This window comes from Sus scrofa, chromosome 4 (genome assembly GCF_000003025.6).
Source record: "Sus scrofa isolate TJ Tabasco breed Duroc chromosome 4, Sscrofa11.1, whole genome shotgun sequence".
NCBI classification, from domain to species: Eukaryota; Metazoa; Chordata; class Mammalia; order Artiodactyla; family Suidae; genus Sus; species Sus scrofa.
This window is the reverse complement of record NC_010446.5, coordinates 57,418,307-57,434,597: the sequence shown is the minus strand read 5'-3', so window position 1 is coordinate 57,434,597 and position 16,291 is coordinate 57,418,307.

The following is a 16,291-nucleotide window of genomic DNA, read 5'->3' as shown; positions in this document are numbered from 1 at the left end:
TGAATGTTTCTTGGAAATCTAGATTTGGTGAAAGGTGCCTGATAAAGCATTTTTTTTTTTCTTGCTGATATGCTTTTATTCACTAAAGAGCAGAGGGAACAAAAAAAGAGATTTACTTCTTTGAATTTAATTCTCAGTCATAAGAAACAATTGAAGGATTATGTGGATGTGATAAAAAACTTTGGGGAAAAGTAACAGGTCATATTGTTTCTAAAGAGTTAAGAATGAAAATAGGCACTTCCAGACATGTTTTATACTTTAGTTGTGGGCATATAATTTAAAAGTTAAGAGGAAAGAGACCTATAAACTATAGCGAGTCAAAAAAGCACCCTATTCCAAAAGGATAGTAAACTCTAAAATGAAATTACAAAGGAAATATGAGAGGGATAAATAAATAAGCCAACCTGCCTACCCAGAGAGTTGTTTTATGATCTTTTATTTTAAGACTATATAGAACAGTCATATAACCAAGGATAAAAGCAAAATAAAAGTATATTACAAACCCTAAAGAACAGGTCAAGAAGGCTAAAGCTCAGGCTTAAAAAAAAAAAAAAAAAAAAAAAAGAAAAGAAAAAATGAAAAAATGTTATTTTAGCTGTGTTGTAGCAAGAAAACAATACAAGTAAGGGACAAAACACTCTTTGGATAGTTGCAAATGAGAAAGGGAAGTGACATTGACGAAATGTCTCTAGAATATGCAATACTCAGCTAAAAAAAATGTTTAAGGAGTTCCTGTTGTGGCTTAGTGGGTTATGAGCCTGACTAGCATCCATGAAGGTGCTACTTCAATCCCTGGCCTCACTCGGGGGGGTTAAGGATCCAGTGTTGTTGCGAGCTGTGGTGTAGGTCACAGAGGTGGCTTGGATCTGGCCTTGTCATGGCTGTGGTGTAGGCCAGCAGCTGTAGCTCCAGTTCAATCCAAGGCCTGGGAACTTCCATATGCCACAGGTGTGACCTTGGAAAAAGAAAGAAAGAAAAAAAAAAGATGTTTAACTATCAAAGTTAAAAAAAAAACCCTGCAAGGACATTATTATCAGTCCCATTTTATACAGAGGAAACAAGGTCAGAGAAGTTGGTCAATTTGTAGAGGTTATATGACCAGTAAAGTAGTTATATCATATCTTCCTGACTCCAAAAATAGCAGGGAAAAGTCACCTATCAACACCTACTTTATTTTTATGTTCACTACTAAGGAAAATGATTTTTAATAAACTGAAATGAATAAAAACAATTATAATTAAAAATAAATTAAAAATTTAAATATAGAAGAAGGAAATGAAAACATTGGCGCAAATCAATGGCGCAAATAGAATTACATCCCAAGCTCTTGAAAGAAAGTAGCGTTCTATAGATACCTATTATAAAATTTATCACATTTTATCCAATTTTGGGGAGCAGTTTATCATTCACAGTGGATTTTGGATTCAATGTATAGCCAGCAACAAAACTGCTTCTCAATTCGTTTCTCATAATAGAACCATTGTTTTGAAATCAAGAACTGGAGATGTATTTGAAATGTTAAAATAGGAATATGTTATGACATTCAAAAACAGAAAAGAGGAAAACTAAGGTGACTATTACTTGAGCATCTACTAGGTGTCAATTTCAGAGCCATGCTCAGTTCTTGACCCATATTGCATCTTCTAAGCCTTGCAATTACTTGGGCAGAAGATTTTACATATTAAGAAACCAAATTTTAAAACTTTTAAAAATTGTCAGATCTCAAATAGCTCAGATCTTCCAGAGGGCTGGATTTCAAACCCATGGCTGTAGTTGAAAGTAAAATACTGGAGTGTTTTCAGGCCAAATTATGTTGCAACAAGGTCCTTAATTGATCTAAGCTTTACTTTTCTCTTTTGCAAAATAAGAATAATGACAAAACTCAACTCATAGAAATGTGGCAACTATCTGTATTTAGAATACCCTAATGTGCAAAAGTGCTCAATCATATAAATAGTATCAACAATTCATAACAATGAAAAAAATTTGCCTTGTTATGTAGAGCGCTATTGGGTAGTACCAGGCCATTAATCATGTGGTACTTTTCTGTGTGACTGTGTGTTTTTCCTTGTATACAGAGAACCCTAGAGAGAAGGGACCTTCCACCTCTACCACTTTCCAAGCCTTCATCATATAGGAGCTCAGGGGGGGTCAAATAAGTATTAAAGAATCACATTCCAAAGCACTTACTGTTCAGCATATACATCTGAAGTTCATGGTACTAGAAATTGTAGACTGTTGCAGCTGAGTTTAGCAAGAAGCAATCTCTACAGGGTCATGTCATACCTGAGTAGAACCTAAAACAGAAATCTGATGTTAGGTGGGGCACAGGAGGCTTTCTTGTCCATGTGACCCTGCAAAAAACTAACACTTCACATGTGCAGCTTTCCACAGAGGACAAAGCATTGCTAAGCAAGCACTGCTAAGTATAACATAGAGTCCATCACTCAGGGATAACCACAGGCCAAGAGATAGAGCACACTCTCACAGACCTCATGTGTGGGACATAAATTCCTAATTGATGGCAGGAAAGAAAAATCTAACAAATGTCTGCCTCTTATTTCCCTTTTTCTTTTTATTGCATGGACTAAAGGACTCATAGCCAGGTAAGCCTTTCTTTCTACAAAGAGAAAATAGCTTTTTGCTACTGTTGGGATAGTATAAAATAACCAAATGCACTTGTAAAATAATTCAACATGTACCTGGAAAGTATCTCTCTGAAAGTATTTGAAGGCACAGGCTTGGAGAATGTCAGCATCATAAAACATCAAAGAAAGCCTTAGGTTACTTGTAAGGCTTTTAGAGTCACTTGGCAGCAAAATTAAATTTATTTTAAAAGATTGAGATATAAATTATATATAGTGAAATTCAAATAGCCTAAGTTCATTACATTTTGCCCATATAAGTTTATTTGCATAAACACACCCAGATCAAGATATAGAATGTCACTACGGCCCCAGACAGTTTCTCTTCCTCCCAGTTTATACCAACACCTACAAAGAGGCAATGACTATTCAGATTTTTATCACTGTAGATTAGTTCTATGTGTTTTGTAATTCATATACAGGGGATAGTATGGTATGCACTATTTTCTGCCTGGCTTTTTTTGTCTCAGCACAATATTTTTGATTTTCATTTCTGTTATTACATATTTCAGTAGATAATAATATAATAATCATTATTTTGATGTATGTTATTATATTGCATGAATATACCATGATTTAAAAAAAAATAAGTTCTCTTTGTTTTTAGTTTGTGGCTATTAGGAATAAATCTATGATGAATATCCTTGTAGAAGTCTTTTTATTGCTATGTGTTTCAGGCCTCTTGAGATGTACCTGGGAATGCAATTGTTGGATGGGTGAATGTGTAATATTATGGGAAAATTAATATGATATAATCTGGCTTTTTAAATGATTACTCTGGCTGTTGAGTTGAAAATAGAATGGAAGAGAGGTGGGGGTGAAAACAGGGAAACTGAATAGGAGGTGACTGCAGGAATCCAGGAGATGATGAGATGACGATGGTGGTAGTTGTGAGAAGTGGTCAGCTTCTGGACAAAATTTTGAAGGAAGAGACAACAGAACTTTTGAATTAATTGAACATGGGGAACAGAAGGAATGTGGGAATACTGATTCTTTTTAGGAAAAGCTGTTGAGATGTTTAACAATTTTATTATATTTTGAACTATGGCACATGACTGACTTTGAGTTGTTTCAACTTTCAAGCTACTAAAGGAGCTATACCCCTCCCAGTGAAGTCAGTGAAGTTCTGCCTGGCTGAAGCTTTTCAATTTTATTTATTTATTTATTTATTTATTTATTTAGCTTTTTAGGACTGAACCTGCAGTATATGGAAGTTCCCAGTCTAGGGGTTGAATCAGAGCTGTAGCCGCTGGCCTAGCCACAGCCACAGCAACTTAGGATCCAAGCCATATCTGAAACCCACACCACAGCTCATGGCAAAGCTGGATCCCCAACTCACTGAGCAAGGCCAAGGACTGAACCAGCATCCTCATGGATACTAGTAGGATTCATTTATGCTGCACCACAACAGGAACTCCCAGCTCTTTCAAATTCTATCAGACATTCCAGAGAAATCTACCCTTCTGTAACTGAGACATAAGAGCATGGAAAGAAAACAATGATCAATTCATATTTATTTGGCTTTTATTTTGTAAGAAAAGGGAGAATTTAATTTCTAGAATATAATTTCTTGCTGGGAAATTTATTGTGGGAACAAAAATTTCAGAGAACATTGATCAACTAGTAGGGATTTTTAAAAATCAAACTTCTAGTCAAGCAAAAAATAGAGGCATAGAGATGGAAAATTATTTGCCTCAAGTCACATAGCTAGATGATGCAGACAGCTGACCCCAGGAATCATGCTCCAAAGTACTGTACTCTGATTTAACAGAAGGTCCTTGTTGAATATTTGATTGGAAAGAAAGATACAAAAGATTTTCAGATTTTCAAAGGAAATATCAGAGAACTAGTTTCATTATCCTAAAATGATTTATCATAAGAAGTATTTAAAAAACTCAAATATTTTTTATAAGGTGGATTTCTTTTTTAAATTTTTAAAATTTTAATGAAAATTGTATATATTTAAGATGTACACATGGAGTGATATATATACACACACACACACACAGTGGATAAATTACTATAGTCAAACTAGTTAACATACTATCTTCTTACTAGTTTCCATTTATTTTGTGATGTGAACACCTGGAATCTACTGTCTTAGCAAATTTCCAATAGCCAATACAGTATTGTTAACTATAGTCATCAGGCTGTACATTAGATCTATAGACTTACTTACCCTAAATAACCTCAACTTTCTACGCTTTGAAGAACATTTCTCCATTTCCCCAACTTCCCTGCCGGGGGTAACCACTATTCAATTCTCTGCTTTTATGTATTTGCCTTGTTTTAGATTCTGCATATAAGTTAAATCATAGTTTTTTGGTATGTATCTGGATTATTTCACTTAGTATAATTTCTTCCAGATTCATTCATATTGCTGCAAATGGCAGAATCTCCTTTTTTAAGACTGGAATATATATATTACAATTTCTTTATCCATTCATACATCAGTGGACACTTAGGTTGTTTCCATACCTTGGTTATTGTGAATAATGTTGCAATGAACATGGGAATGCAGATAATCTCTTAATGATTTCATTTCTTTGGGGTATATAGCCAAAAGAGGGATTACTGGATCATGCGGCAGGTTTTTTTGTTTTGTTTTGTTTTGTTTTTTAGGAATCACCATATTGTTTTCCACAATGACTGTACCGATTTACATTCCTACCAATGTGTGAAAGTGTCACCTTTTTCCACATCCTTACTGACACTTGTTATCTTTTTGACAATAGCCAATAAATGTAAGACCTAAAACCATAAATCTTCTAAAGAAACCATAGGGAAACTACAGCATCATCAGCAATTATTATTTTTTGAGATATGACACCAAAAGCTCAGACAGCAAAAGTAGAAATAAATAAGTAAAAATAAATAGTATAGTAGGTGTGCAACTACTAAAATAAGTCAAAAGATTTTCCATTACCCATGAAATCAAATTATTCATTTCAGTGAAATAATCTTTAATAGTTGGACCTACTTAAGAGAAAAAAGAAAGAGAGAAAGGTGAAGACAATGACAATAAACAAATCAGTTTTTTAAATCTCTACTGTATAGCACAAGGAACTGTGTGTGATTGGGTCACTATAACAGCAATTGAAGAAACGTTGTAAATCAATTATACTTTAATAAAAAATAATGAAAGGGCAAAAGAAAAATCTCTGGAGCTGGAATCTTTAACTAGAAAATTGGAATAAAATATTGGAAACTAAATCCTCTGAGGTGTGGTGTTTAATTAAAAAGCAGAGCTCGTTTAAAAGAATACAATTCAGAACGCAGTTCCAGTCACTAAATTTTATCTCTGCAATTGCATAGTGTTAATTTTCATTAGATGATAGAGGAGGGTCCAGATTTAGAGGCCATAGAAAAGCATGATCCTACAGCCTCTGGTCGCATAATTGCTCTTCACTTTAGCTGTTCTTAGAAAAGGAAGTCTTAAGAAACGTGCCTCGGGTGATGAGGACAGAGTGCAATTGTGTAGAATGGGTCAAGGTAATCAAATTGCCCATGATGTTCATGTGTGTGTGAGCATATATTTTGTGTTTGTTAGAGATGAGATGACAATGTCCCAATTATGTCTCCTTCAGAGTGACTATATAGACTGTGTAGATACTAGACAATGCGAAGAAGAGATAGAAAGTGTCAAAGTTATACAAGGGTGATTTTGTTTTGGAGATTCAGTCTAGTAATTATCTTGATACTAATAATAGTAATAACAACAACAACTGACTGATGATAATAGCTATTATATTATGTAGCTGTAATTTTAACCTAAGCATGTGTGCATACACACATACATACACACACACACTCTTGTAAATCTCAAAAAAATACACAAGGCAAGTACTGCCACTTTCTCCATTTATAGATGGGATAGTGGAGACACACAGGAATTCAAAGACTTATCCTAGTTTGGCAGCTGGTGAGTGTCAGCTGGGATTTACACCAAGTACTCTGGCTGTAGTGTTCTTCCTACTCAGTTTTAGTTTAAAATTGTTTTATAATAATTTTTCTTATGTCCTTAAGAAAATGCTTCTTGGAGTTCCCGTCGTGGCACAGTGGTTAACAAATCTGATTAGGAACCATGAGGTTGCGGGTTTGATCCCTGCCCTTGCTCAGTGGGTTGAGGATCCGGCGTTGCCGTGAGCTGTGGTGTAGGTTGCAGACGCGGCTCGGATCCCGCGTTGCTGTGGCTCTGGCGGTAGGCCGGTGGCTACAGCTCCGATTGGACCCCTAGCCTGGGAACCTCCATACGCGCGGGAGCGGCCCAAGAAATGGCAAAAAGACAAAAAAAAAAAAAAAAAAAAAAAAGGAAATGCTTCTCAAGGAAAAAGTGCCATTCCATTTGCCATTAAATATGAGATAATTTAGGCTGATTGATTCTTAGAAACATTTAGGCCTTTCCTGTGACAGCTTGAAGTTCTATTAATAATTCATGATCCACTCCTAAAACCAAGTATGTACCCTTTGACTCAGCAATTCTACTTCTAGGAATATATCCTGAGAAAATATACTCTAGCCTTTTGTGATTCTATTCAAAGCATTGTTTACAATAGTAGGTCATTATAAAAATCTAAATACCCAACACTAAGAAATTGACTAAGTAATTTGGTTAGAGTTATGTCATAGAACACTAGGCAGCCATTATAAATACCTTATAAACAGTACTTAATTAAATGTGAAAAATTATATGATATATAGCAAAGTGAAAAATTGCAAAATAGCATTATAATAGTTCCCTTTTTGTTGGATATGAAACCGTAGTTACATACAGGTGCACACACACCCAGAAAATCTTAAAACGTTATCTATACTAAAATGCTTTATTTTGTTTATTTTTTGATGGACATGTATGGACTCTGTCATTTTCTTCTCAGAATCATTCAATATTTATTAAATTTTTAATTATGCATATACATCATCTTTGAAATAAGAAAAAAGGGGAATTAGAAGTAAAAAGAGGAGTTCCCATTGTGGTTCAGTGGGTTAAGAACCCAATATTGCCTCTGAGGATGGAGGTTCTATCCCTAGACTGCTCAGTGGGTTAAGGATCCAGCATTGTTGCAAGCTGTGGCAAAGTTTGCAGATGCAGCTTGGATCCCGCCTTGCTGTGTCTGTGGCTTAGGCTGGCAGCTGCAGTTTCAATTCGACCCATAGCCTAGGGACTTCCATATGCCACAGGTTTGGCCTTAAATAAATAAAGTAAAAAGAGTAACTTATGTAAATATACATGTGTGGTTGCTAATGACATATTATTTTTTTTTCTTTTTTTTTTTTTTTTTAATTTTCCCACTGTACAGCAAGGGGATCAAGTTATCCTTACATGTACACGTTACAATTACATTTTTTTCCCCACCCTTTCTTCTGTTGCAACATGAGTATCTAGACAAAGTTCTCAATGCTACTCAGCAGGATCTCCTTGTAAATCTTTTCTTAAATTGTGTCTGATAACCCCAAGCTCCCAATCCCTCCCACTCCCTCCCCCTCCCATCAGGCAGCCACAAGTCTCTTCTCCAAGTCCATGATTTTCTTTTCTGAGGAGATGTTCATTTGTGCTGGATATTAGATTCCAGTTATAAGTGATATCATATGGTATTTGTCTTTGTCTTTCTGGCTCATTTCACTCAGGATGAGAGTCTCTAGCTCCATCCATGTTGCTGCACATGGCATTATGTCATTCTTTTTTATGGCTGAGTAGTATTCCATTGTGTATATATACCACATCTTCCGAATCCAATCCTCTGTTGATGGACATTTGGGTTGTTTCCATGTCCTGGCTATTGTGAATAGTCTGCAATGAACATGCAGATGCATGTGTCTCTTTTAAGGAGAGTTTTGTCCGGATATATATGCCCAAGAGTGGGATTGCAGGGTCATATGGAAGTTCTATGTATCGATTTCTAAGGTATCTCCAAACTGTTCTCCATAGTGGCTGTACCAGTTTACATTCCCACCAGCAGTGCAGGAGGGTTCCCTTTTCTCCACAGCCCCTCCAGCACTTGTTCTTTGTGGACTTATTAATGATGGCCATTCTGACTGGTGTGAGGTGGTATCTCATGGTAGTTTTGATTTGCATTTCTCTTATAATCAGCGATGTTGAGCATTTTTTCATGTGTTTGCTGGCCATCTGTATATCTTCCTTGGAGAACAGTCTATTCAGGTCTTTTGCCCATTTTTCCATTGGTTGATTGTCTTTTTAGCTGTTGGGTTGTATAAGTTGTTTATATATTCTAGAGATTAAGCCCTTGTTGGTTGCATCATTTGAAACTATTTTCTCCAATTCTGAAAGTTGTCTTTTTGTTTTCTTTTTGGTTTCCTTTGCTGTGCAAAAGCTTTTTCAGTTTGATTAGGTCCCATTGGCTTATTTTTGCTCTTATTTCTACTGCTTTGGGAGACTGACCTGAGAAAATATTAATGATGTTGATGTCAGAGAGTGTTTTGCCTGTTTTCTTCTAGGAGTTTGATGGTGTCCTGTCGTATATTTAAGTCTTTCAGCCATTTGGAGTTTATTTTTGTGCATGGTGTGAGGGTGTGTTCTAGTTTCATTGCTTTGCATGCAGCTGTCCAGGTTTCCCAGCAATGCTTGCTGAATAGACTTTCTTTTTCCCATTTTATGTTCTTGCCTCCCTTGTCAAAGATTAATTGACCAGAGGTGTCAGGGTTTATTTCCGGGTTCTCCATTCTGTTCCATTGGTCTGTCTGTCTGTTTTGATACCAGTACCACACTGTTTTGATGACTGTGGCTTTGTAGTATTTCTTGAAGTCTGGGAGAGTTATGCCTCCTGCTTGGTTTTTGTTTCTCAGGATTGCTTTGGCGATTCTGCGTCTTTTGTTGTTCCATATAAATGTTTGGATTGTTTGTTCTAGTTCTGTGAAAAATGTCATGGGTAATTTGATAGGGATTGCATTGAATCTGTAGCTTGCTTTGGGTAGTATGGCCATTTTTACAATATTGATTTTCCCAATCCAGGAACATGGAATATCTTTCCATTTCTTTACATCTTCTTTGATTTCTTTGATTAAAGTTTTATAGTTCTCGGCATATAGGTCCTTTACCTCCTTGGTCAGGTGTATTCCGAGGTATTTGATTTTGTGAGGTGCAATTTTAAAAGGTATCGTGTTTTTGTATTCATTTTCTAATATTTCATTGCTGGCATACAGAAATGCAACTGACTTCTGAATGTTAATCTTATATCCTGCTACTTTGCTGAATTTATTAATCAGTTCAAGTAGTTTTGGGGTTGAGTCCTTAGGGTTTTCTATGTATAGTATCATGTCATCTGCATACAGTGACAGTTTTATCTCTTCTCTTCTTATATGGATGCCTTTTGCTAATGACATATTAAATTGCAAAGGGATAAGCAAGTCTTTATATGCCAAAAGTAATTCATTGGCAAATAATTTGACAGCAAATTATCTGTAAAAGTGCATATCAAAAAACCTATTAGTACCTCCTGTTCTGAGTTTTGTTCATGTCTCCTCATTTAACCATGACTGAGGGAACTCTCAAACCTAGGCACCTCATATTCTTATTACATGAGTTTTACCTGTGGTCCAATAAATATTTATAAAGCCCTCAAAGACAAACTACCAAATACAAACTACAAATACCAAACAAATATTCCAAATGGTCACTGAGGGTCATTTTTATGTTGTTGCTATAATTTATGTAGCAGAGAACTGGTTTAATCATGTTTCTCACCTGATAGTGGATGATCAGAATCTATTTTAAATTTTTTCCCAAACCCAAGTGCCATTTCTCTCCTCTTCTATTAAACACCCACTTTGAGTGTTAGATCTGTATCCCCAAGTTTGTGTTTACCTGTTAAACCTTGTGGTATTTTTTGTGTGATGGTGTTTTTTTTTTTTAATTTATGGAAATGGACTCTGTAGGTCTTGTTCTGTTTTTTACATTTTCTTTTTTTATGAGGACTTTGTTTATGAGACATATCCATATTCTGTGAGTACAGCATCATATGCCATAATGTCTGAAGACAATATTTTACTTATTCATTCTCTTACTGATGGACACTTAGGTTGCCTTCCTTTCTTTCATCTCCCCTGAAACACATGAATGGCTTTGTACATATCTACTTCGAGTGTTGAAGCAGAGTTTCTCTGGGATTTTAACCTAGGAGTGTAACTGCTAAGTCAGAAGTCATACATAGAGTTATTTCACAAAACACTGACAGATATTCTTCTTGAATGACTCTGCCAGTTAATAGTCTATATTTAAAAAAAGGGTTGCCAATTAAAAAAAATTGCAACTGTTTTGTTATTTAGGTGGAACAGAAGAATTCATTTTTCAAGAGAATTTTTTTGGGAAATGTTTCACTGAGTCCTTTGAAGTTATTTAATGGTCACATAACCAGTCTGAAAAGGAAAGTTGGAGACAAGTAAACGCTAGTTGTTTTGCCTGCTAGTAGAAAAAGCCTTTCATTTTGTCAAGTGAACTCTGTGCATGATGATGCTTTTAGAAAAATGTATTTAATTCTTAATATAGACAAAGACTATGCGGTCTCAGGGACTTATTTGCTCTTAGAAGAGAGAGAGAAATGACTCAGGAGAAAAGGAATAGAGACAAGAGGACTAGAGGCAGAATAAGGAAACATGCTTTTCTTCTATTAGTAGGTCCTAAAGCTTAGTGGACTTGAAATGTCAAGACCCACTGAGAAATTCTGCCCAACCTCTGACTGACTTAGATTAATTCCACCCTGAAAAAATTGACTATGGAAATGAGCCTCTGTAACTCTTATATAACTAATTGTGCCCAAGAATTGCCCTGTTGTGGATAGAAGCAGATCACAGAAAGCTTCTGTTGGGGACAGAATAGTGTGGTAGAGGGTGACTTTTCTACCTTCTTTGAAGTAACAAGTTTGCAAGTAACAGAACCCAGCTGAGGGGGCTTAAGTAAAAAGTTTATGTGCAGATCAGCTCTTCTGAAAAGTCAAGCAGTGGAGCATGTAAAACCTAAATCAGACCTAAACAAAGTTCCTGTCTATATTTTGCCATCAGCAATGTTGGACCACAGATGGTTGCAAATGGTAGTAGTGGCTTTGTTAAAATTATCTCTTGGTTTCCAAGGAAGACTGGTTCCAGGACCCCCATAAATACTCAAATCTACAAATGCCAAAGTCTCTTATATAAAATGGTGTAGTGTTTGTGTAGGATATCTGCATGTCCTCCTGCACATGTTAAATCGTCTCTAGATTACTTATAAATATCTCTCAATGTGAATGTTTTGTAAATAGATGTAAATACAATGCCAATGCTATGTAAATAGTCACTGGTGTGGGACAAACATGTTTTGCTTTTGGAACTTTCTGGAATTTTTTTTTCAAACATTTTTGATCCTCACTTGGCTAAATCCATGGCCCATGGATACAAAGGGCCAAATGTACTTATATTATTTTAGATTTTTCATCTGGGGGAGAGAATGAGACTCTGATTATGACAAATTTCAGCAAAAGTCTCATTTAATTTCTTTGTATATAATTGGGCCACATGTTCATTTTTGAAGCAACTATGTAACCAGAGGCTTGTGAGCCTCTTACTTACAAGACCAATCAGAACCTATGCCAGTCTCTGAAACAGTCAAATTTATCTGAAACTTTTGAGATGAATAATGGGGGAGAGGTCATTATCTTAAACTGAAATCAGATCTGGGGGCTATAAGTACAAATTCCAAGTAAGAAACACAATACAGGTCTTCCACAACTTCATTCTCTCAGTAAATGCTTGCCAGTTCTCATTTCCTTCATCACATATGAAGATATAAAACAGAGAGTACCAAGGTACTTTAAGACAAAGGTATGTATTTTATTCCCTAGACACATATTTGGAAATAGTATTTCTGGGCAATTGGCCCATGACAGATTTTCTGCCAGAGAATGTTCATGTTTTAATATGTCAGCTTCTCTTCTTTTTCTCTTGGTCATTGTTTTACAGTTATAAGATTCTCAATATACCCCCCCAAAAAAAGTTAACAGAATTACTAAATGAAATCACAATTATATTTCATATATTTTTTGGGAGAAATTGCCTTAAAGCATATTTAGGTCATGAAAAGGATAATATACATGTTAATATTTCTCATTTAAATTAGAAACACTGAAAGAAAAAAGTGTCTACTCCTCACACAAATGCATAGCCAAAAAGTCATAACTGGCCATCAGAATCATCTTACATATGTGATAAAATCATACTTTCTGATTAGAATAAAGGAAGGCCTTTCCTAAGGCCAAAAGAGAAACATCATCTCATCCTATCTTTAAATAGTCTGCACATAAAAATGTATCCCTGGGAAGAAAAACAAATTTCTTATATTTTCATCTTCCAACTAGGAAGCATTTTTAGACAATGTAACTCAAAATATTAAAATTAACAACCCCTAATTGACATACAGTTTTTTGTGAGTATTTTTATAAAACTTTTTTTTATCAGGTCTTCTGAATAGAAAGAGAGTTTAGATGTACTTCTTGAAAAATGTTGCTATTACAGAAAAGTAGATAGCAAAATTCATACTATGTCTTCTTGAGGTCTGCTAAAACTGATCACTATTCATAAATGTCTCTGTATAACATGGCCCTTTACTATATAATAAGGTTAACATATAAGATCATTCCTACTGTTGAGTTTGTGAGCAAGGTTTTAAGGGGATAAGAAAATGAGTCAATGATTGAATGTTTATTAAGTACCAGGGATGATGGCAGCCATTTGGCATTTAATGTCTCATAGTAGAGATAGTTAGTCTCCTTTTTTTTTTTTTTTTCTTTTTATGGCTGCACCTGTGGCAAATGGAAGTTTCTGGTATAGGGGTCAAATCTGAGTTGCAGCTGCAGCTTTCACTACAGCTGCGGCAATACCAGATCTGAGTTGTATCTGCAGCCTACACTGCAGCTTATGGCAATGCTGGATCCTCAACCCACTGAGCCAGGCTAGGGGTCAAACTCGCATCTTCACGGAGACAGTGTTAAATCCTTAACTCACTGAGCTGCAGTGGGAACTCTTAAATGTGTCAATTTTTAATCAAGAGCACAAAGTGTCCAAGTATGGGGTGGATCATAAGAAAAAGGGGTAGAAAATGAAAATCTGTTTAACATATATAACAGATATTGTGCAAGACGATTTATCTACCAGAACTCTTTAAATATCTAATTGTGTATGGTGAGTCTTAAATAAGGTAATGAAGGCAATAAATCAGTAAACAATTGACATATTACAAGTTTTCATTGGATACAACAATAACCATAGAATTCAAATCCTTTTCAAGTACACATGGAAATTCACCAAGATAGACCGTATGTTGGGCTAATAGAAATGTCTTAATATATTCAAAAAGATCAAAATCATATAGGACACATAATTTGACCACAATGGAGCTAAATAGAAGCCCTTGGTAATAAGACTATCTAAGAAAATCCAAATTATCTGGAGAATTTAAAACACACTTCTAAACAATTAATGAATCAAAGATTACATCACAGAGAAAATTTGAAAATATTTTGAGCTAATGACATTTAAAACGTATAAAATCTGTTAGATGCAATTAAATCAGTGCTAAGAGAAAAGCACATAGCTTTGAAAATACTTGCATAAAAAAGAAAAACCTAAAACCACCTACCTCGTGTTCATTTTTAAGATGCTGGAGAAAGAAGATCAATGCAAATCAAAGTAGAAAAGTGGAAAATAATAAAGAACTGAATTACTAAATAAAACATAGACATATATTTGATAAGACTAGCAAAGACTAAGTTAGTTTTTGAATAGATGAATGGAAAAAGAAAAAAAAATCACAAGAAAAATTTAATCAAACAAAAGTCACCATTACCAGAAATAGAAATGGTCTTATAACCACTGGTCTTTAAAAATCAAAGGATAAGAAATACTGTGAACAACCTTATGCCAAAATCTTCAACAATTTATATGAAATATAAATTGGATATCTTAAAATTTTGTGCAAAGAAGAAGTAGAAAATATGAATAGCCCTGGGTCTATTAAAATTTTTTTTTGGTCTTTTTGTCTTTTAGGGCCACACCCATGGCATATGGAGGTTCCCAGGCTAGGAGTGAAATTGGAGCTGTAGCCACAAACCTACACCTCAGCTACAGCAACGCTGGATGCGAGCCACGTCTGTGACCTACACTACAGCTCAAGGTAACAGCGGGATCCCTAACCTGCTGAGTGAGGCTAGGGATCAAACCCATATCCTCATGGATCCTAGTTGGGTTCGCTAACCACTGAGCATGACAGGAACTCCAAAATATTAGAACCGTTATCTCAAACCTTCTAATATCTTACATAACAGTGAAATACTTTTTTCTTTCCCAAATCATGAATAACTCAAAGATGTCAACTCTTACCATTTCTATTCAACTGTGCAATGAAGATTCAAGTCAGTGAAAATCAGGCTAAAAAGAAAAATAAAATGCAGAAATATAAGTTAAAAATAAAACTGTCCTATTTACAAATGATATACTTAATTAATTAGAATAAACTTCAAATCTACAAACCTATCAGAACTAATTAATTAGTTTGGCAAGGTTATGGGATATAATTTTAATCTAAGAATCAATGGATCCTCACTTGATGGCAGCAAAAATTAAAAAACAATTTTCAAGTATCCATTTACCACAGCATCAAAAACTTAAAATACCTATGAAAATATGCAACAAAACATTCAAGACCACTGCATTGAAACTACAAACATCATTGATTGGAATTAAAGAAGACTCAAACTAGGAAAGATACAATATTAATGAACTGGAAAGCTCAGTACTGCTAAGATTATAATTCTCTCCAAACTGACCTACAGATTAAATGCAATTCCATTTCTGTGTTAATTTGATAAATAGATTTTAAAATGTATATAGAATGAAAACAAATGAATAACTGAAGCAATTCAAAAAATAAGAACAATATTAAATTTATTATAGAAGTTATAGTAATCAAGAGAGTTTGGTAGGAGTAAAAATATAGATATATAAATCAATGGAATAGAATAGATAGCCTAGAAGTAGACCCACACATATATGTTAAATTAATTTTCAACAGACTTGACTCAACAGAAAAAGTTCTTTCAATATATAGTGATATAACAATAGCATTTCTGCATGAGAAAAAAAATGAGTATAAACCCTACCTCACATCATATACAAGTGTTAAATCAAAGTGGATCACATATCTAAAACTAAAATATAGAAATGTAAAACTATCGGAAAACAGAAATAAATATTTACAATTTGGCTGCGGGCAAACTTTTCTTATCTAGAAATATAAAAATTACCCAACACATAAGGAAAGAATCTGAAGAATTGGTTTTCAGGAAATTAAAATACCTTTGCTCCAGGAAAAACCCAGTGAACTAGAAGAAAGTATACATAACATATATGTGAGACAAAGAATTTTATCCAGAAATATAAAGAACTCTTACAGTACAAATAAAAAGATAGTCCAGTTAAAAATGGGGAGAAGATTTGAGTAAACATTTTACAGAAGAATATAGATGACTAATGTGCATATGAAAAGATGCCCAACCAGAGATACATGAATTTGAACTACAGTGAGATAGGACTATGTAACGATTAGAGTAACTATTATAATACTATAATAATAACTATTATTATTAATAACTATAAAATCTAAA